The 22,046-nt window shown below is 36.6% G+C and overlaps 1 protein-coding gene across 15 annotated transcripts in view; it reads left to right on the top strand.

Moving 5' to 3' along the window:
- The first annotated feature begins 2,983 nt into the window (after positions 1 to 2,983).
- LOC135150288 (uncharacterized) overlaps positions 2,984 to 22,046 on the top strand; it is a 40,739-nt gene continuing 21,676 nt past the window's right edge. For 4 of the 15 annotated variants that reach the window (XR_010288648.1, XR_010288647.1, XR_010288649.1 and 1 more), the window contains exons 1-2: positions 2,996 to 3,250; positions 3,367 to 3,474. The gene's annotated coding sequence lies outside the window, so the exon portion shown is untranslated. Of the gene's footprint in view, positions 3,251 to 3,366; positions 3,475 to 22,046 lie in introns of all 15 variants that reach the window. The other 11 variants (XR_010288654.1, XR_010288644.1, XR_010288657.1 and 8 more) reach the window with 9 other exon arrangements.

The raw sequence follows: 22,046 nt of genomic DNA, 5'->3' as shown, positions 1-22,046 counted from the left end.
TTAATCCAAAACGAATTCCCCCTTCTGTTTGCAAGTTTATAATTTTTTTTAATCCATGACAAATTAAGAATACCAATTTTCTTTCTTGAACGATATAAATATTTAAAAAAATAAATATATTATATTAGATATCATTGTCCTAATATAAAACACATTCGTAAATATAATCTAATAGAAGTTGGTGTCACATATATATAAAATCATGCCATACGAATACATATTAACAAAAAAAATTAAGAGAACGACGTGAAAATATCTTAATAGAAGTTTATATTACATATAAAACTGTGACGCCCCTAGATCCGCATCCCGCAGATCTGGTTCGTCACTAAACATCTAGCTCAAAACAACACTTGCATTACATTCTATCTAATATTATACAAACCAACTTTTACCCCACAAGTCCAAGGTCGATCATCTATAACACTACTACCAAGTTTAACTTTATTACATAATAGCAAGTCTGATTACAGACTATTAAAATAACTATTATTGGTACCACCAAACAACATTGCCTAGCATCTTTAGCTCATCTGATGTGCCTTCTCGTTTTCCTTGCCAAAACCCGTTTCCAGGCGGTTCTCTTGAGTTGTGCCATACTCACTCTTTACTGCTCAAAAGGAATAAAGTAGATGCAAGAATGAGCAACTAATTGCTCAGCAAGTCCACATAGCACAAAACAACAATTTAATATGATATGCGAATATAACATAGAAGACAATTCAAGTCAAAGTAACAAAACAGTTACCATCAAATGACAACACAATTTTAAGTAAAGAAAATGCTAGTCTTCCACCTGTCGGTAACACTACATGGCTCGATCAACACCATTTCATGAATACCGTTCTCCTGTGTAGTCCTAGTGGTTTGATCGTAACCACTAAAGACCCACCAACACTCTCTTTGCTAGCATCAGGGTTTAACATTGGAACCCTACTATCTGCCTTACCAGATAGTAAATTTCAACTCTACCACGAATTTAATAAATTCGTGTTGACCAGCTTGAACAGATTCCTCCGAATACAAGGAAATTTTCCCAAACAAACACTTCTCATCTCAATCAAAGAAGTGCGAACAATGCACCCTTTCGTCATACAAAGATTACCCGAATGCAGAAGTGGAAGATAATTAAAAGAATTAGATTCCAACGGATAAGATGATCTCCAAAAGGAGTAAATTGAGATCATCGCTGCAATGAATTCACATCAAGTCACGAAGATTCAAAATATTATCGTTATTAGATCAGCTCATTCCTGAACAATGGGAGGGCTCGAATTATAGAAAAGTAATATATGAACAATATCTTTAAAGACTTCAAAATGAAACGGAGATATTTTCTCGATTCACAATGGTACAAAATGTAATATCTTCACAATCAACACTTTTCACAAAATTATGAAATAGGCATGGAAAATTTTCACGTCAAGACAGGGATAGTGAACTTGCTTGACGTCCTTAGCCGGTATTATTCCTGAAATTTAATATACAATTGACTCCGCCTTTTTCCAGATATTTTATATTCTAAACCACATAAAATAAGAATTTAGTAATCACCCTCTTAAAGAAATAGTAATCTATGCTATTTATTATAATATTATGAAATCAATTACAACTCCTAAAGCTCTTACGAATTTTAAGTTATGGCTTGTATCAAAGCCAGTTAATACTCAACTTTCTTTTATTAATTAACAATTCTTGAATTAACCTTTCTAATTAAAATTATACCATGACTAGATTTTCTTGCCCGCGCTCCGCGCACGGGTGTCCTGATATTGTAGTTGTTCTTTTTTTGGCGTTGTGAAATAATTTTTATGATTAAGAACATAAAATCAAACCATCAAATAATCCCAAATTAAAAATTAAACTTAATAAAATAAAATATCATTTAAAATCAACATAGCCCGGATGAAAAGCTCCTAGTCTATAAAGGATGTGAGCATAATTTGAAATACTTTATTACATTATTGTTTCATAAAAATCTAAATATTGTAGTACGTTTATTCAACTATCTTGGAGATGTTATAATCAGAGATATAGCAGTGATACATATATATCACGATTAAGCCTAGAACGACATAATTATTTTTAAAATTAGTCTCGTACTGTTTTGAAATCAAATATACAGTTATATGATTACGTGTGAATGATGAGCAAATTAAATAAGAATCTATGTCTCATGCTATATACTACATTCAAACTTGGTTAACATAGACTTTCGATGCTGTTGTGTTGATAAATCTGATATCTCCTGTAGTTTTATAAATTGTTTCCAAATAGATTTAAAAATTAAATGTATTTAGATGTGTATATGATTGAGCCGAGTGAAAATTTTGATCTAACCTTCACACATTTGAACCTTCATATATACTTGCTAGAACCAAGATCACCGGTGTTTCTAAGTCGTCTTGATAAATATGAATCCTTTAAATTATAAATCCTGTTGCCTTTTGGAAGTCTTTTTTACACCCCCTACCCCAAGAGTTGATGCTTAATTACACTCATGCCATTCCACATCCTGTATTCTGGGCTCTTTTTGCCATTTTCTATCCGGAGCTACCCCAAATCTTCATACCTATTTACACTTTTTGCCACTACAGTCAACAATAGATTTTGAAAAGCTCTTGCACACAGATGTGTATGTATATACACTTTCCTTGTGTGTAATGTAACCAAAACTACTTTTCCCCATGTCCCCTGCAAATTCACATTTCTTCTCTTTTTCGGAAACAAACGAAAATACAGTCTGTTTCTGTAGCCCAGTACAATCTGCTTTTGTTCTGATTTCAATTTCAAATTTCAAATTCGCGTGTGATTGGATTCAAACGTATTCAGATCTCATCGCTTGAACCTCCGTATTCTCCACGTAAGTCCCCCGTCTCCCTTCGTGAAGCTCTTTCTCTCTCTTTCTCCCTCTCTCCGGCTGTCTCTATATCTGCCTCCCTCTCTTTCTCCCTGAATCCCTCTCTCCTATTGTCTACATATCTCTCTTTCTGTTTTTTTCATGTTTTTTAGACAAAATCAGGTATGAAATACAACTTAAGTTGTTTGTGTTTGTGCTATTTGTGTTTCGTGATGATTTTAAGTTATTGTTGTGCTGTTTTTTTGTTTCGGGATGATTTTAAGTTATTGCATTCCTACTGTTTGATAAAAGCTCGAAGAGAGTTTGTTATCACTTTTGAATTGCATTTACAGCAGTAGAGGCCAATGAATGTTGAAGGAATGATGAAAGTTGTGGATGAGAGCAGGAGAGGTATAAGATAATTGAATTTGGAGAATTTTATTTTATGTTCAACGATACTCTCTAATTGTTATTGATCATGTATATTTGCAAGTGTACATTTATGTTTTTGTGTTGAAACGTGGCAGGGCTTGGGCTGTAAACAGAAGGGGTCCTAAACACAGTCAAGTCGAGCTTTCCCTAAAACTTCGAAGCTTCCAAAGATGCCATTCAATTTGATGAACGATTATCATTAGGTATGATTCACAATCCACCTTCAGTTTGATAGATGATTATCATTAAGTATCTAACATTCTAACCTCAATTTGGTATGCACAATTCACTTCACATTTTATTTCACTGTATTTCTTATTATTATGCTTATTAAGTGTTAATTTGCTACAAATTGAGGTTAGATACTTATGATTTCTGTTTGTGTACAAGGATTTGTTGAAAGCTTTTAATTAGGGCTTTATATTGTGTTTTGAAGTTATTAAGAGTTAATTTGGTTATGTATATGTGTTAGATATAATTGATGATTACTAATGTTCTTAAAGTTTGTTTTAGAACAGGAGTGATCAGAGTTTAAGCTGGAAGCTGATCAGAGTTTGATGAAGCTGATCAGAGTTTGATAAAGTCTGATCAGAGTTTACATAGTCAAGACTCGTCAGAGTTTACACGTGGAAAGAGCTCAGAAGCGAATATACTTCAAGGAAGGATAGAAGCGGAGGAGTGATTTGCTGACTATGGAAACTAAACAGAAAACTGGAGCAATCTTTGATTGATAGAATACATAGCTGATTTATAGGATATCAAATCAGAGATTGATTTTGTAACTGTGTCTATATAAACACAGAATAGGGTTACTCTATATGAGTTGAGTTATCGAGTATATTCTTAAGAACCCTAGCAGCTCTTAGTGATAATATATAAATCACTGAGAGAGTTTTTGTAACCATTCAAGCTTTGTGAATAAGAGTTTATTGTTTTCAATCTCTTATATTGTCATACTGTGTTACAGATTGTGGTCACTATATCATCTTATATAGTGAGTTAATAGGACCTAACAAGTGGTATCAGAGCCAGCTCTGTTAAGATTACTACAGTGAGATCTTAATCACAATCATGTCTGAAAAATCACAAGCTTCATCCTTTAGAGTTCCAATCCTTAAGGCATCTGAATATCCAGTCTGGAAAGAGAGAATGATCATATTCTTAGACTCTGTTGATCCAGAATACCTTGACAGGATCTATGATGGACCACATATGCCCACCAAGCTCTCTGTTGGGATTGCAGATGAACCTCAGAAGATGGTTCCAAAGGAAAAGAAAGATTATACCCCTGAGGACATCTTGTCAATTGGTAAAGACTCTAAGGTGAAACACCTTCTGCACAGTGCCCTTGATAATGCAATGTCTAATAGGGTGATTGGGTGCAAAACTGCCAAACAAATCTGGGATGCTCTGGAAACCAGATGTCAGGGAACTCAGGCTATAAAGAAAAATAGAAAAACAATCCTTACACAGGAGTATGAGCACTTTGACTCAAAATTTGGTGAGTCCTTGACAGATCTGTATGACAGATTTGTCAAACTGCTGAATGACTTATCTCTGGTGAACAAGGAATATGATCTTGAAGACTCAAACCTCAAATTCCTTCTGGCTCTTCCTGAAAAGTGGGATTTGAAAGTCACCACAATAAGAGACAATCTTGATCTTGGAGAAATGTCTCTTGATGATGTTTTTGGAAGACTGAAGACCCATGAACTTGAGATGGAGCAAAGAAGCAAACGTCATGGAGGCAAACCAAAGTCTGTTGCTCTGAAAGTTCAAGAGGAAGCTGCTAAGAGCAAAGGAAAAGCTCATGTCACAAAGTCTGACATTGAGTCATCAAACTCTGATGACTCAAACTCTGATGTCTCAGACTCTGATGACAGTGATGGTGAAATGATATAGTTAGCAGCATTGATGGTGAAAAGCTTCAAGAAGTTGGCCTACAAAAAGTTCAACAAAGGCAAAAGTTTTTCAAGGAAAGACAGAAACTCTGATAGAGTTTATGATAAGAAGAACTTCAGGAAGAATGAGGGCAAGGAAGGGAAAGCTGGAAAAGCTGACAAGTATACCTGTTTCAACTGTGGTGAAAAGGGTCACTTTGCATCTGAATGCAAGAAAGCCAAGAAAGAAAAAGAAAAAGCCTTTATCACCAAGAAAGGAAACTGGACAGATACATCTGACTCAGAGGAAGAAGTCAATTATGCTTTGATGGCAAACACTGACAACAACTCTGAATCTACTGCTAAGGTACCTCATTCTACTCTTGCCTTTGATACTGAAGATATAACTGAGTTAAGATTGTTCCTTAAAACTTTGCATACTAGCTTTAGAGATCAGACTTTAGAGAATGAAAGATTAAAATCTGAAACTCTAAGTGTAAAGAAAAGGAATGATTATCTAGAAAAGGAATTAGTTCATATGTTAGAAGTTCAGAAAGAGAGAGATGATGCTGTCATTATCAAAGATGAATTATCAAAGAGGTATGCATCTCTTCAATCAGAACTTGCTAAGGAAAGGGATATCATTAAAACATGGACTAGTTCAGGCAAAACTACTCAGGATATCTTAGGTAGTGGAAACTGGAAGAAGGGACTAGGTTACACTGATAACTCAGAAGCTAAGTCATCAAAAACAGAGTTTGTTAAAACTCAAAAACCTAAGGTTAAACCTGTTAAATTTGTTGCTGAATCTTCTAAGTCTAAACAGAGTAGACCAGAATCAGAGAATAACAACAATTTAAAATCTAAGAAGCCCAAACAGGTTAACATAGGACTGATGACTCAGAAACAGCTTAAACATAAGCTTAAAGAGGTAAGGTCTGATGACAAAAACAAGGAGCCTAGGAAAAATAGAAATGGCAAGATTGGAATAGACAAGAGTAATAACTACATGCCTATTCCAAATGCACCTAGGAAGACATGCCATAACTGTGGGAATACTAATCATCTTGCTAATTTTTGCAGGAAGAACAAGGACATTAACTCCTTACCTACAAAGTCTGGAGTTAGAAAAAGTAGTATTAGATATAAACCACAAGATCCATGTTTTCATTGTGGTAGTTTATGGCATTCTATTTATACTTGCAAAGAATATCATAGTTTGTATTATGATTATTATCAATTGAAACCTTCTTTAAAGGTTAATAAAAACTCTGCAAGTACAAACTCTGTTTCTAGTTCAAACTCTGTTACAAAGTCTGTTAGCTCAAACTCTGATAATAATAAAGATTCCGCTGCAAAAGCTAACAAACTTAATAAGGCCAAGGGATCCAAGCAAGTCTGGGTCCTTAAAACCAACAATTAGTGGTCTTTGTGATTGCAGGGCAACAGGAAGAATATTCTAGTCTTGGACAGTGGATGTTCAGGACACATGACTGGAAATAAGGCCCTGCTGTCAGAGTTTGTGGAGAAAGCTGGCCCAAGTGTTTCTTATGGAGATGGCAACATAGGAAGGACTCTGGGATATGGCAACATCAACCTTGGAAATGTCATCATATCAAATGTAGCTCTTGTTCAAGGGCTAAAGCACAATTTACTCTCTGTCAGTCAGATCTGTGACAGAGGATATCATGTTGATTTCTATGAAGAACACAGTGAGATAGTAAGCAAGTCAACAGGCAAGGTGGCAGTGATTGCTCACGGACATGGAAATATTTATGAAATTCACTTGCCTACAAACTCTGAAGGAAAAGCAATTTGATTATCTACAAGAATCTCTGCAGAAGAAAGTTGGAAGTGGCACAAGAAGCTCTCACATCTAAATTTCAACTCCATAAATGAGCTTATAAAGAAAAAGCTTGTGAGAGGACTCCCTGAATCACTACTCACATCTGATGGATTATGTGATTCATGTCAAAAGGCCAAGTAGAGAAAGACATCCTTCAAGAGTAAGACTGAATTCTCAATAAAGAAACCATATCATCTTCTACATGTTGATCTATTTGGACCAGTTAATGTACCATCCATTGCAAGGAAGAAATATGCTCTTGTCATTGTTGATGAGTATACTAGATACACTTGGGTATATTTTCTTCACTCTAAAGATGAAACAGCCTTGCATCTGATGGATCATGTGAAGCAACTGGATCATGGATCTGAAGACAAAGTGAAGATCATTAGAAGTGATAATGGAACTGAGTTCAGAAATTCAACAATGGAAGAGTTCTGCAAAGAAAGAGGTGTAGTGCAACAATTTTCTGCACCTGGTACACCACAGCAAAATGGTGTAGTTGAAAGGAAAAACGGGACTCTTATAGAAGCTGCCAGAACTATGCTTGATGAGGCTAAATTGCCTACTTATTTCTGGGCAGAAGCTGTTCAAACAGCTTGTTTCACTCAAAATGCAACCTTGATTAATAAGCATGGCAAAACCCCATATGAGATGGTGAAGAAAAAGAAGCCAAATCTGAAGTACTTTCATATATTTGGGTGCAAATGCTTTGTATTGAAGACTCATCCAGAACAGCTTACCAAGTTTGATTTAAAAGCTGATGAAGGCATTTTTGTAGGTTATCCTCTGACAACAAAGGCCTTCAGAGTCTATAATCTGAGAACCAAGGTGATCATGGAATCCATACATGTGTCATTTGATGACAAAAGAATTATGGGTTTAGCAGACATGGATGATCATGAAGCACTGCATTTTGAAAATGAAGAAATATTCTCTGATTCGACAAACTCTGATGAACAGTCAAACTCTGACTGTGAACAAAATACAGCAAACTCTGGTGAAAATTTACAAGTTCATGATGATGAAGCAAATGTTGAGGGGGAGAATCAGAATGTTTCAGACTCTACCCAAGACTCAAACTCATCAGAGAATGCTGACTCAAACTCATCAGAGAATACTGATTCAAACTCTGATAGCACAAATTTAGGGGGAGCTACAGAGAATGAACAACAGAATCAAGAGAGCATGGATCAAGGGGGAGGATCCAATGATGAAAATGGTCAACTTCCACATGCTAGGAAGTGGACAAAATCTCACACACCTGATTTAATAATTGGAGATCCAGAAGCAGGTGTGCAAACAAGGACAGCTACAGCAAATGAGTGTTTACATCATTGCTTTCTGTCACAAACAGAACCTAAAAAGGTGGAGGAAGCTCTTCAAGATGCTGACTGGATTCAAGCAATGCAAGAGGAGCTAAATGAGTTTGAGAGAAACAAAGTATGGACCCTAGTACCAAGACCTAAAGATAGATCTATAGTTGGTACAAAATGGGTTTTCAGAAACAAAACTGACAGTGAGGGTATCATTACAAGGAATAAAGCAAGGCTTGTGGCAAAAGGGTATTCACAACAGGAAGGTATTGATTATGATGAGACATTTGCTCCAGTTGCAAGATTGGAAGCAATTAGAATCTTTCTGGCCTATGCTGCTCACAAGAAATTCAAGGTATTTCAGATGGATGTCAAAAGTACTTTTCTAAATGGGAAACTGGAAGAGGAGGTATATGTTGAACAACCTCCAGGATTTGTGGATCCAAAACATCCAGACTATGTCTACATGTTGGACAAAGCACTCTATGGACTAAAACAGGCTCCAAGGCATGGTATGAAACTCTAGCTCAATTTCTTCTTGAAAGTGGATTTACTAGAGGTACCATAGATAAAACCCTGTTTTATTTGAATCATGGTAATGATCTGCTTTTAGTTCAAATCTATGTTGATGACATTATTTTTGGCTCCACTAATGCTAAACTCTGTCAAAGATTTGCCAAGCTTGTAATATCCGGGATTTCGGCATGTATTTATTTATGTCAGTATGTGAATATTTTGTGAATTTTATGTGAATTAATCGTGAATTATATGTTAAGTGACTTGCTGTATGATCGTCTATGTGTGGTAGGACTTGTAAGTTGATAATTTTTATATGATCAGATCAAAATATGGAGAATTTTGGCACTTACTTGATAAATTATGGATTAATATATGATTTGATATTGGATTTAAGGATTTAATTAAGTATATTATAAAATATTATTATTAAATTGATTTTAAATCCGTTTACTCGATAATTAAACCCCGGGGGGCTTCCGGGAAAGTTTCGCCGATTTATTATTCGAGATATTCTGAACAACTTTCGTGTTTTAACTTTTCCCATCCGGTGTACGGATTTACGTGAAAGATTTCGGAACGATTTTATGAATATTTTATTATTATTTACTGTATCGATAAACGTGTACGCTGGATATTTTTAACCCCAAATCATTTTGGCTACAGCATTATATTTTCGTACTTCGTGCCAGACAAAGCTCGGAGCCCCATAAGTTTCTCGTAATGTGTGTAATTGATAATTATCTTTAAAGTCGGTCCCGAACGGATCAGTTTTATTAATACTTAATGATTAAGAAGTGTATTTTATATCCGGTATGATCCAAATGGGGGCCAGTTATTCGTAATTATAAATAGGATAATTACTATTTTATTTTTCATAATTATCATTTCAATACACGGGAATCGAGAGAAACCGGGTTATCGTTCTTCGCGTTCTTGGAGTTTAATCGAAGATTTGAAGACGTTATCGGACTCAGAATCGAGCGTGCAAGCAGTCAAATCGAAGATATCGAAGCGTAGAATCCATATCAAGTTTCAAAAACAGCTCTAGATTAACAGGTTAGAAGTAATTAGGGTTTTTGATTTCGAATTAATTAGGGTTAAATTAGGGTTTTTTGATTTTGATGTGTTTTATGTGATTTTATGCTTCCATGTTGTAGATAATCTTCTCCTGATCATTTTGGTATATCATATGCATGATTTGGAGTTCAATAACATGTTCAAAATTGAGTTTAATTGTTCGAATTAAGAATTAGGGTTTATGCACGATGAATGTTTTCAATTGGAAATTAGGGCTTTTTAATCCAGGAGGTAGAAGTGAAATTGGAAGGCACCATCATGTTCATCTAGTTCCCAGGAATCTGTACATGTGTTTAAATTGTATGTGAGGTGTTCGTATGGCCGGAATCGAAGGAGAGAAGACTCGCCGGCGACGGCGAGTTTCTTCACCTTTTTCCGGCCAAACCAGGGCTCTACGGATCGAATTGAAGTTATGTATGAGTTGTAAATGAGTCAAGGGATAATTCTGGAGAGTTTGGAGCCGAATGGAGGCCGTAAACGGCTTCTCCGGCGACGTCGCAACCGGGAACGGTGGCGGCGGGGAAAAAATGCAGTTAGACCCCCCAACTTTTGGGGGGGATAAAGATTCAGTACTGCGGTTTGGTTTTTAGCAATTCAAACCTTTAAGTTTCAAAACCTTGCAGTTTAAACCCTGAAGTTTTAAAAACTTTCAAAACTGATTTATTTTCATTTATTTTAATTTCGAAAATCATTTATTTATTTTTAAAAATAGTTTTTAATTATTTCTTATTCAAAAACAAATCTAATTTAATTTATTAATTAATTTTAATTAGTAATTAATTATTATAATTAGTCAATTAATTTAAATATTAATTGATTAATTGTTTTAATTATTTATTAATTGATTTTAATTGATTAGTTAATTAGATTTAATTGTTTTAATTGTTTTAAAAATCCAGAAAAATAGTTTCAAGCTTTAGAAAATTATTCTAAAATATGTTGAAGGTTCGTTAATTGATTTCAAATGATTTCGAACCTTATTTCGAGTATTCGGACTTGTTTATTCAGTTATAAATTGATTCTTTTACCCGTTTTTATTCCGAAAAATGTTTAAAAATTCATAATAAATGCCAGAAAAATCATTTTAACCCCAAACCTTTTCTGAAAGACTATTTTATTGATTAATTTATGTGTTATGTGCTATGTGTTACTTGATTGATATGTGAAATGCTTATGTGAACATTGTATGACTGTTTTATTAGTATCTTTTGAACCGTATATCGGATTTAAGTGAAACGAAGGGTAGATAGAAATTTGTTTCGATTATGAAACAAATAGGATGACATGAGAATGAATATTGATAGATGAATATTATGATTGTCAGAGAAGGACAGGCTTAGAAAAGGAAAGCAGGTAGTGTTGGAGTGATTCTGTCTAGTGAAAGCGATAGAGAGAAGTAAAGCTTCAGAATAAGGCAAGTGCTCTATTCTCAACTTATACTTTTGTAAACTCCTTGAGTTACTCTTCTGCATATAGTGTCATTGTTCTGGATAGATTTGAAAGTATTTCTGTTGGTATATTGTGCTATTGATCCTGATTATTGATAAACCTTATTCAATCCTTTCAACACCTGAATTGCAAGCTGAACCTTGATTTTGATTTCAATTAAACTTATACCCATTTCTTTGAGACTGGACAACACAAATCATTTGCTCTGATACTCTTCCATCCTTGAATGACCACACAGTACAAGCCGATATGCTACAATACTTCACCAAATTATACAATGTCTTACCAAATACCTATACTACTCTTTTGAAGAATGTTCACACATATACACCCTAACACTTGAAATTCCTACAAGTTAAACATATTTGAAACCCCAAGCTGTTCTCACTGACATTGTTCTCTATACAAAACCTCAGATTAGCTTCACTGTATACTTGATCTTCCTTTCAACCTCAAGATATTCTTCAAACATATTGTGAGGATACTTGAACCCACTTCTGAATTGTCCTTTGATCCTGATATGTATTGCACCACTAATTATTATGATTCTGATTTGTCGATCATGATTCTGTTTTGGTAATATTACTTCTGTTCCAATGGTATTAATTCTGATTGGTTAAGATATTGTTGATTTCATTATATTGTTAAAGAATTGGATGGTTTTATAAATGTGGACCAGATTCGTGGTCAGACCAGATTCGTGGTCATTAGGCCAATGTGTGCCTTGGATCCAGTGATAGAGCTTGGTATGTACCTGGCTCGGGGTTAGTGCGTGACTGATCAGCAGCCTAACCTTGGTTTTTAAAATAAAAATGTGAATATCCAATTCTAATCATTGTTTAAAAAGAGGACTTGATGCCTTGATTCATTCTTATTGATAAATGTTGAACTTCAGTTTATTGTTTATATTACTTGCTGAGCTGTAAGCTCACTCTTGCGATGTCTCATGTTCTTTTCCAGTGAAGAAAGAGACTACTGTTAGCGAAGACCCACAGGCTAGCCATCAAGCTAAGGTATCAGGATGAGTGTTGGGAAGCCTTGCTAGGAGTTGCTGATATTATGAACTTTTGAGTATCTTTTATGTGTAAGCACTGCGTTTTATGTTTGTAAGTTGTAAGATATGGATTGGGATTTGACGTATTGTAATATAACTTAAGTAGTGGCTTGTTTCATACTATAACCTGGAGCGATCCATGGATGTTTAGGGTCAATGCATATATTATCATGGTTTACAGGTTTATATTGTTAGGTGTGACCCCCAAGTCTATGACCCGGATTTGGAGGGTGTCACAGGTTGGTATCAGAGCTACAGGTTATGAGTCAATGAAACAAGCCTAGATTGTCGGGTTTGGGTAGAGGGATTAAGAGTAGAAGCGAGTGATAGGTAGATAGAACGTTGAGAGGTGAGTATCGGTGGCTAACAGGTATTCTTATTATCAGAGATTCTTATGTATGCGTTATCTCATGACTTTCACGTATTCACGATGTCAGATCCTATCATTCCCCCATATCCCCAGCATTCAGACACCACTGTTAGTGGACCCCCACCCCCTCAGATACCAGAGCCTCGCCCTCCTGTCCCACCCACTTTGGAGGAGGTGTTGGCTGCAGCAGCAGTAGTTCCTCCCAGAGACATAGCCTCGACCTCTCGTGCTAGGCCTTTCATACCTGGACCCCCACCCAGTACTCCCAGTTCCACCCGAGGTTCTTCTGTTCATACCTCATTTCGTACCGCACAACACCCTGTTCCTTACCATGAGTATGAGGCGATGGTGATGGAGCGCCAGTATCTTCTTGGGCAGATTAGGGAGTTAGAGCGTGTTATCCAGATGATGGATCCTGGTAGAGCTGAGCGAGAGCTGAGACAGGAGATTGTGACCGTCAGGGAGATCGCAAGGGCAAAGCTTAGTGCCGCAGCTGAAGATCAGGGTACCTACGGTGATCTAGTAAAGTGGGCTCTATGGATGATGCAGGAGTTGGACAAGCTTGGAGGTCCAACTTTTCCTTGGAGTTAGATAGTGGTAGTTACAGAGTGGTGGTACCATGTATATTAGTGTGTAGTGTGTAGTGTGTAGTATATCGTCAGCCAGTTTTGACCCTGTATAGACTAGCGGTGCTGACTAGTGTGTAGGTTGGATGTTCTGCTTTACTTTTGACAAGCGCTTGCGCTGATGTACCCCCAGCTCTTTATATATATATATCAGAACTTTCCTTTTCGTACTGTCTTTTACCTTATTGCACCTGTTTTATTTAGTTTACATATTGCACTTGTTTTATTTATCTTGCCAACTGTACCTGATATAAACCTTGTTTCTTTCATCATCATTCTGTTCTGTAAAGAAGCATGTGATTTATTTAATTAAATGATTAAAAATGTTTTCAAAAGAATGTTCTGTTTTTAAAAACGATTGTTAAAGGTTTTAGAGATTAAATAAATTGCTTGTTTCTTTACAGAGCTATGCCTCCCAGAAGGCAAAACCGTGCAAACAACCGTGACGGTAACAATGATAATAACAATCCAGAACCTACAATGGCCCAGATTCTTCAGATCTTGGCCCAACAGACTGCCAACCTGACTCAGCAGCAGGAAAGGCAGGCTAATCCCCAGGTTACTTTCAAAAACTTTCAGTCTGTTAATCCCCCAGAGTTTAAGGGTTCAGCGGACCCTATTGAGGCTAGGATATGGTTGAAGGAAATTGAAAAGGCATTTATGTTAGTTAAAGTGAGAGATGAGCAGAAGACCGAGTTTGCTAGTTATTATCTGAAGGAGGAGGCCACCTATTGGTGGGAGTCTGTGAGAGCAATGGAAGGGACAGAGGATGTTACTTGGGATAGGTTTAAGGAGTTGTTTTTGGAGAAATACTTTCCTCAATTTCTCCAGGATCGAATGGAGTTACAGTTTCTAGAATTGAAGCAAGGGGATATGTCAGTGGCTGAGTATGAGAAAAAGTTTGCTGAGTTGGCTAGGTTTGTTCCAACCTATGTAGATACTGATAGGAAGAGAGCTAAGAGATTCCAACAGGGTTTAAAGGCATGGATCAGGGGAAAGCTAGCCATATTGGAATTAGATACTTATGCGGCTGTTGTTCAGAAGGCAATGATAGCAGAAACGGAGAGCGAAATGTCTCAGAAAGAGAAAGAGGGAAAGAAGCGTAAGTCAGAGCATCACGAGGGACAGTTTCAGCAGGGAAGGTTTCAGAATTTTAACAACCCGAAGAAAGGGAAATTTCAGCAGGGGAGAAATCCCACTTTTAAGAAGCCAGATGTAGGTGGTAGTGGACAAGGTAACCGTCCAGCTATTGGAAATCAACCAAGGCCTCCACTGCCGGAGTGCCAGATATGTGGAAAGAGACACGGGGGAATCTGTAATAGATTGAATGTGGTATGCTATAAGTGTAATCAGAAGGGACACTATTCTAGGGAATGTCAGAACCCACCAGCAAAGACCCCGATGATTCGAGATCAACCAGCAAGGAACCAACCCAATAGGACTCCAGCAGCTGGGATAACATGTTTTAGGTGTGGAAAACCAGGACACATGGTGAAGGATTGCAAGGTACCAGCTCCAAGTAACCCTACACTTAGAATTATGGGATCCACTCCAGTAGTCTCAGAAGTTCCCAAAGCCAGAACCTACAACATGACTATGAGGGATGCAGTTCAGGATGCAGATGTGGTGGCAGGTACGCTTACCGTGAATTCTTTATGTGCTAAGGTTTTGATTGATTCTGGAGCTACTAGATCGTTTATTTCTGAGGATTTTGTGCCGAAGTTAAATTATCCTATAGAATTGCTTAATGAGGTTATGAATATAGAGTTGGCTAATCAGGAACGTGTCCCTGTTAGCCAAGTTTATAGGAATTGTGAAGTTGAGATTTTAGGAAGTAAGTTTTGTGCCGACTTGATACCTTTCAAGTTGGGGGAGTTTGATGTCATTTTAGGGATGGATTGGTTATCGAAGCATAATGCTCAGATAGATTGTCGTAGTGAAAAGGTAATGTTAAAAGCACCGAATGAGAAGACGATAGTATTTCGAGGGCAGAAGCAGGTAAAGAAGTTTTTGACTATGATTCAAACGAAGAGATTGTTGCGTCAAGGTTGTGAAGCTTATATAGCATATGTAACTGATCAGAGTCGAGAACTTGTGAAGCTTGAAGATATTCCGGTAGTAAACGAGTTCCCAGATGTATTTCCAGATGAGTTACCCGGATTACCTCCAGATAGAGAAATTGAATTTGCAATAGATTTAGCACCTGGAACCGAACCAGTATCTAAAGCCCCATATAGAATGGCACCAGTAGAAATGAAGGAATTGGAAACCCAGTTACAAGATTTGTTAGAAAAAGGAGTGATTAGACCCAGTGTATCCCCGTGGGGAGCACCAGTGTTGTTTGTGAAGAAGAAAGATGGTAGTATGAGGTTGTGTATTGATTATCGGGAACTTAATAAGTTAACCATTAAGAATAGATACCCATTACCTCGAATAGATGACTTGTTTGATCAATTGAAGGGAGCGAGATGTTTTTCGAAGATTGATTTAAGGTCGGGATACCATCAGCTAAAGATTAAACAAGAAGATATACCTAAAACAGCTTTTAGAACCCGATATGGCCACTATGAGTTTTTAGTGATGGCCTTTGGATTAACCAACGCCCCCGCAGCTTTTATGGATTTAATGAACAGAGTCTTTAAACCATATTTGGATAAATTTGTGATTGTATTCATAGATGATATTTTGATCTATTCCAAAACCACTGAGGATCATGCAACCCACTTAAGGATGGCTTTAGAGACATTGAGAAGAGAGAAGCTGTATGCTAAGTTTTCAAAGTGTGAATTCTGGTTACAAGAGGTTCAATTTCTAGGTCATATAGTCAGTAAAGAAGGAATTAAAGTAGATCCCTCCAAGATTGAGGCAATTATGAATTGGGAAAGGCCAAGGACACCAACAGAAGTCAGAAGTTTCTTGGGTTTAGCAGGTTATTATAGAAGATTTGTTCAAGATTTCTCAAGGATTGCTGTACCAATGACGAGGCTTACCCGGAAAGAAGAAAAGTTCGTGTGGACTGAAAAGTGTGAAGAAAGTTTCCAGGAATTGAAGAAAAGGTTAGTATCAGCCCCAGTGTTATCACTTCCAGATGAACAAGGGAATTTTGTAATTTATAGTGATGCTTCTCATAAGGGATTGGGTTGCGTGTTGATGCAACATGACAAAGTCATTGCTTATGCATCCAGACAACTCAAACCCCATGAGCAGAAGTATCCTACACATGATTTAGAACTAGCAGCCATAGTGTTTGCATTGAAGATTTGGAGACATTATTTATATGGAGAAAAGTGTGAAATCTACACCGATCATAAGAGTCTGAAGTATATCTTTACACAGAAGGAGCTTAATATGAGGCAGAGAAGGTGGTTGGAATTGATAAAGGATTATGATTGCACCATCAATTATCACCCGGGAAAGGCCAATGTAGTAGCAGATGCTTTGAGTAGGAAAGAAAGACTGAATGTGTTGACGTTACCTAAGGAAATATATAGAGAATTCGAAAAGCTGGAAATAGAAGTTAAAGCGAGTGAACCCTCAGAAGCTGGAGTATATACAATGATTTTTCAACCAGAGTTACTAGAAAAGATAAGGAAATGTCAAGAGACCGTAATGGAACAGGATGTTAATAATTTAGTTGGGGAAGAACTTTGTACCCAGAAAGATGAGCAAGGTATTCTAAGATTTTCTTCTAGAATATGGATTCCACCAGTACAGGAGTTGAAAGATGAAGTTTTAAGTGAAGCACATAGTTCCGCTTATTCAATTCACCCCGGGAGCACTAAAATGTATAGAGATTTGAAGGAGAATTATTGGTGGCCAGATATGAAGAGAGAGATTGCAGAGTGGGTAAATAAATGTTATACGTGTCAAAGAGTGAAGGCAGAACACCAGCGACCGAATGATTTGTTACAACCCCTAGAAATTCCAGAATGGAAATGGGAGCATATTGCGATGGATTTTATAGTTGGATTACCTAGAACGAGGGCAAATCACGATGCCATATGGGTTATTGTAGATAGACTAACTAAGTCAGCTCATTTCCTTCCCATTAACGAAAGATTCTCATTAGACAAGTTAGTCCATATGTATCTGAAGGAGATCGTCGTTCGTCACGGGGTTCCAGTCTCTATTGTATCCGATCGAGATCCACGATTCAACTCGAGATTCTGGAAGAGCTTTCAGGAATGCTTGGGCACCAGATTGAATATGAGTGATAAGTGCATATTGTTGTATATTTTAAATGCCTAATTATTGCTTGTTCTCACTTATTTATTTGTTTATTTGTCTTTTTTTTAGGAAAATTGCAAAAGCTTGAAGAAATAAAAGAATAAAGCAAAAAGAAGAAAAAGATGGAAGAAAAGGATCATAGAGGAATATTCTCAAGGAAGCATCTAGATGGGACACCTACACCCCCCTCTACCCTAATTTCCCCCTATAAATACTCATCTCCCCATCATATTTTAACCAACCTAGGATTTCATATTTTTAGTAGCCTCTCTTTTATGTAGTAGATCTAGTAGTAGCACTCTAAATTTGTAAACACTTTTATTATATCAATACAAGTATTCATTTTTGTTCTTAAATCTTGCCCTTTACTTTTACTTCTAGGCTATGAAATCTTTCTCTAACCACATGAGACTCAAAATTACTTGTGGATTGAAAGGAGCCTAATTGTATGTTTTAAGCTTGCATTTTTTAGTATTTAGATTGAGCTCCTTTTAATTTTCAATATTATTAGTGGGTTCAATGATTTAGTATTCTAGATTTTGATTTTAGCTTGTAGTTTGATGGGGTTTTGTTAGAGACTTGGTAGATAAGTTAGTTTTGAAGTTTTGTGTGATTTGGAGTTAGTTTGGTAAGATTTGGTGTTCTCTTTGTTCTTGATTTGGGGGCTTTTTGGTGTAAATTTTAGTTTATGATTTTGACTTGAGGTTAGTGGGTTTATGTTGAAAATATTATGTTTAGGCTAGATTTGAAGTTTGGTATATTTTGGAGTTGTTTTGGCTTGATTTGGGTCTTGTTTTGGTAAAAAATGAGTAGTTTAGGGGCTATTTAGTGTAGAATTTAGTGTTGAATTTGGTTTAGAGGTTAGGGAGCTTTGATTTGTTATATTTGGAATGACTAGATTTTCCGGTCAAATTAATTTTCCGGCGAGATTTAAGTTATTCCGGACACCTCCATTAATTCCGGTGGTTTGGTTTAGTTAGTAATCGCGCGTACTACTTTCCCAGATTCATTTCATTTGCGTTGACCACTGTCTGTTCACGTCGCACGTTTTTTTTTAATTTTCTTTTACTTGTTTTATTATTAGATTTATTAATTATTAATCACGTGATTAAGTTTTAAGGTTATGCTCTGTTTCTTTATGTTTGGCTTCTGGCTTTCCTGATTTACTGTCCGATTGTTTACTTGCTCCGCGCGCCTTACTGTTTTCCTCTTCTTTTTATTTGTTTTCTAATTTATGTTTTTTTTCTCTTATTTGTTTTATAGATTTATTAACTCTTAATTTTATTATAATTATTAATTTAGATAAACATAAAATCCTCAAAAATTAATTTGTCTGATTCGCCTAAATTAGAAATCAAGGTTTTCGCGAAAATTGTTTAAGTCCTTGTGGTTCGAATCTAAAATATTAAAACGGGATTGTGCGCTTGCAATCAAAATCTTTATTTTTAGCACATCAAGTTTTTGGCGCCGCTGCCGGGGACTAAAATTAATTTTCGCGCCTTAATTTTTAATTTTTCGGATTAGTTTTTTTTTTATATATTCTCTCACTTTTTTTAGTTGAATTTTAGGAAATTGGAGGAATATGAGCTAGCTTGGAATAAGTGGAGAATATTCTTTAAGTATTGGAAGCTTGCTTGGGTAACTTGTATCTCTCTCCTATTTCAATTTTTTTTATTTAGAAAATCACAAAAACAATTGAAAATTAAAAAAATCACAAACAAATTAAAAAAAAAAATCCAAAAATATTAGATAGAAATACATATGTGTTGCATCATGCATTTAATCACTTAGGGCACATCATTTAGATTTTAATTTTTGTTTTTAAATTTTCGTACCTATATTTGTGGTGATCGCTGGAGGACCCCAAGGTACGTTAATTTACTTCCATTCTTTAGATTAAAACACGTAGTGTAGAGCATCCATAGTTGTTTATAGCTTTCATTATCTCGTTGTGTGGAGCATCATTTAAATAAATCTTAAGGGCAAAAACCACTCACAAGATAAGGGAAGGGATTTCATCACTCTTTCCTTGGCCCACAACAACTTAATTTCAACATTTTGCATTTCCCTAGCTTTTTAATAAAATTGAATTAGACATTAGCCCTTAGGTTTCGCGCTCAATTAGGAAGGTACCTAAAAGACGAGGTAATCTTTAATTATTCCGACTCTTCGGTGTCTAAGGACAAGCGAAAGCTTACCTGGCCGATTAAGGTTTGGTGTCTAAGCGCGGAGATTGGCCTCTTGGCAATGCCTGCTCCAAACTGGCCAAACCGGTCCGAATAATTTTGGATTTATCGAGTTTTTGGTGGTCCTTAACGTTAGTAGCAAGGTCTAGTTCATTTTTTTAGGGAACCCTAGATTTAGGTTTTTCTTTCTCTTTTACACCCTTTCTTTTGTGTGTTTTAATTTTTCGCACTTACTTGCTACGTGTTTACTATCTAGTTTATGCGAACTACTTGGGTTAGGAGCGAATCGTCTAGATTAGTTAGACCGATCATCGAAATTCCTTCTTCGTCCTCTTCGGACTCCGAACCCATAGAAGCTAGCGAACCGATAGTAAACATGGCGTTGTCTCTTAAAGACCGATGTTACCCGTCCCGTTCCGCTCAACCATCGTGCATCACCCTTCCTCCCGTTAATGGGAATAATTTCGAGATTAAGGCACATCACATTAGTATGTTGCCTAAATTTTTAGGGAGTGATGGTGAGGATCCATATCTCTTTATTCAAGAATTTGAGGAGGTTTGCGGTTTGCAAAAACTCCAACAATTGAGTGAAGACTCCATTCGGCTTAGACTAATCAATTTTGCTTTGAAAGAAAATGCTAAAAAATGGTTGTATAGTCTACCCGTCAATTCTATTTCCACTTGGGAGGGGTTTGTGGTAATGTTTCTTAAAAAGTATTTTCCAAACCATAAAACGACTCGAATTACAAATGAAATAAATCAATTCCATCAAAGGGAAAATGAGTCTTTTTGGAAATTCTTTGATCGTTTCAAAAATCTTTTATCACAATGCCCTCACCATGGAATAGAAAAATGGAGACTTTGTAAGATTGTGTACGAGGCCTTAGATAGTCAAACAACCGCTTTGTTAGAGTCTATGTGCCAAGGCAAATTCATGGAGAAAGATGAGGATCAAGGGTGGGAATTTTTCGAGGACTTAGCCGAGAAAACGATGTTGTGGGAGTCAACTAGGGAACCCAAAAAGTCGATCGAGTCGTCTAGCTCTAGGGGTTTGCACTCGATAGGAAACAATGTGGCAACCGACGCCAAATTAGCTACCCTAACTAGGAGACTCGAAGCTTTAGAAACTAGTAAATCTCCCCCACAAATGTCCATGTTCCCTAATTACAATTTTCGAAATCCCGGAACCCAACCCGCGCACGAGTTTGAACAAGTAAACGCAATGTTTCAAAATCCTAGGAATGATGCGTTTGCACCCACTTATAATCCCGGGTGGAGGAATCACCCAAATTTCTCATGGACCCAAGGTCAAATTTTTCAAAATCAAGGCCCAACTTCTTTTCAAACTCCTCAAACAACTTTTCAAAGGCCCAACCCAAACTCTTGCCCAACCCAAATTCCGAACTCATTTCCTAAACCAATTCAAACACCTTTGAATCCTCCCGGTTTTAATGATTCAGATAAGCGTCTTAATTCTTTGGAAAAGAGTTTGGAAGCCTTAGTAAAATCTCAAACTAATTTGACCCAGTCACAGCAAACTTTCATGACAACCCTAATCCAAGATAGGCAAATCTTGCATTCTAATGTGCAAGCCGTTTCTAAGTTAGAGGCTCAATTAAGTCAATTAGCTAGCACGTTGTGTGAGCGCGAGAAAAACAAGTTTCCAAGTCAACCCGAGGTCAACCCAAAGTTTTCTCTCAATCAAAGACCTCACGAGAATGTTAATGCAATTATTTCTCTAAGGTCGGGAAATCAAGTGGATAACAAAGTTGGTGAGAACGTTAATGAAAATGAGGAGTCTATTCCTAAAACAAATCATTCTTTGTCTAGCACTAATCATGACAAACCCAAATGTTCTAGAGTGCGTGAGTATATGAGTGAACCTAGTCCTGGGCCCATCTCTCAAAGGCCCAACGAAGAAGTTTACAAGCCAAGGGTTCCTTACCCACAAAGACTCATTCCTCCTAAACAATCGGCCCAAATGGAACAAATCCTAGAGGTTTTTAAACAAGTCAAGATAAACATTCCTCTTTTAGATGCCATTCAACAAGTTCCTTCTTATGCTAAGTGTCTAAAAGATTTGTGTACCCATAAGAAAACCACACATGTTCCAAAGAAAGCCTTTTTGACCTCACAAGTTAGCTCGATTCTTTCAAATCAAATTCCCGTGAAATATAAGGACCCCGGTTGTCCTACAATTTCTTGTGTCATAGGCGACACTTATG

The sequence above is a fragment of the Daucus carota genome, chromosome 2, assembly GCF_001625215.2.
Source record: "Daucus carota subsp. sativus chromosome 2, DH1 v3.0, whole genome shotgun sequence".
NCBI lineage: Eukaryota > Viridiplantae > Streptophyta > Magnoliopsida > Apiales > Apiaceae > Daucus > Daucus carota.
The sequence above is the reverse complement of the archived record's forward strand: the minus strand, read 5'-3'. Positions and strand labels throughout refer to the sequence as shown.